Genomic DNA, 1,854 nt, shown 5'->3' with positions numbered 1-1,854 from the left:
TCTGCCCCTTTAAGCACTGGATTATTTGTCTTTTTCTTAAGTGTTGAAGTCTTCTATAAAGTTTAGAGATTAGTCCTTTGTCTGACATACCATTGCCAAAAAATACTTCCCAGTTCGTGAGTTCTCGTTTTCTCCTTTGTTAAATTCTTGTTTTGCACATAAATGTCTGACTTTTAGGAGGTCCCAGTCATCTAGTCTGTCTTCTGTTGTTTGTGTGTTTTCAGGTATGTTTGATAGTGTTTGCCATGTATCACATATGACATATATCAGAGATTCTAAGTTTTTCTGTATGTTTTCTCTATAGTTCTAGGTTTTACATTTAGGTCTTTGATTCATTTTGAGTTATTTTTGTATAGGACTTGTTAAGGGTTTTATTTCATTCTTCTTCACATGGATTCCAATTCTGTCAGCATTGTTTGTTAAATAGACTATCTTTTCCCCATATAATGTGTTTTGTTTGGCCCTTTGTCAAAGATTAGCTGAGCATAGGTGAATGGATTTACTATTGGGTTCTCAATTCTGTTCCATTTATCTTATGTCTTTAGAAGGACCAGGCTGTTTTAACCATTGTGGCCATATAGTAGGTTTTGAGATTGGGAAGTGAGAGACCTCCTTTTTCCTTTTTTTCCTCTTTAGTAATGCTTTACTATTTGGGGTCTCCTTCCTTTCCACATAAAGTAGGTAATTAGTTTTTCCTTCTCTTTAAAGAATAATTTTGGAACCTGGATTGTGGTTGCAGTATACCTGCAGTTGTTGTTGTTGTTAAGTGCCATCGAGTCGGTTCTGACCCATAGCGACCCTGAACAGGGTTTCCGAGGTTGTAAAATTTTATGGGAGCAGAAAGCCTCATCTTTCTCCCGCAGAGCAGCTGGTAGTTTCGAATTTCTGACCTTGCGGTTCGCAGCCTGATTCATAACCACTATGCTAGTAGTGTGACATTTTCATAATATTATGTTTTCCCACCCATGAGTATAACATATTCTTCCATTTATGCAGGTCTCTTGGTTGCTTGTAGTTACATTTTATAGCATTTTTTGTATAGGTATTTTGTTTCTCTGGTTAGATTTATTCTCAAGTATTTTATTTTTGGTGCCTATTGTGAATGGTACTGTATTTCTGATTTTCTTTCCAGAGCTCTCTTTATTGGTGTAAAGGAATCAAACTGATTTATGTAGGTTGATCTTTTACGCTACCACTTCAAATCTTTCAACAAGTTCTGATAATTTTCTCATTGTGTCTTTGGGATTTTCTATGCATAGGATCACATCATCTACAACTAGAGAGAGTTTTACTTCTCTCCAATTTGTTGTTGTTAAGTGTTGTCGAAATGGTTCTGACTAATAGTGACCCTGTATAGGGTGTTGTGGTACCATAGAATAAGCGCTTGATCTCAAGGTTATTCAAACTCACTAGCTGTTCCTCAGAAATGCTATACAAGGTCACTATGAGTTGGAACTGACTCAATGGCACTTAACAACAACAACATAGGGTGTCTGGGGCTTTAAATCTTATGGGGAGCAGAAAACCATCTTTCTTCCATGGAGTTGCTTGTAGGCTTGAACCACAGATCTTGTGGTTTGTAGTCCAGTGCTTATTGTATTTGGATGCCTTTATAGCCACGATTAAGACTTACAGCACAATATTGAATAGGAGTGGTGTTAAATGGCATTGTTGTTTGGTTCTTGTTTGTAAGGGGAATGCTTTTAAATGCTTTCCATTGAGAATAATGTTGGCTATTGGTTTTGTATTGTTGTTGTTGTTAGTGTAATCGAGTCAGTACCGACTCATAGTGACCTTATACACAGCAGAATGAAACACTGCCTGATTCTGGGCCAACCTTACTACTGTTGCCAC

The sequence above is a fragment of the Chrysochloris asiatica genome, unplaced genomic scaffold (assembly GCF_000296735.1).
Source record: "Chrysochloris asiatica unplaced genomic scaffold, ChrAsi1.0 scaffold00140, whole genome shotgun sequence".
Classification (NCBI taxonomy): Eukaryota; Metazoa; Chordata; class Mammalia; order Afrosoricida; family Chrysochloridae; genus Chrysochloris; species Chrysochloris asiatica.
This window is presented reverse-complemented; position numbering follows the sequence as displayed.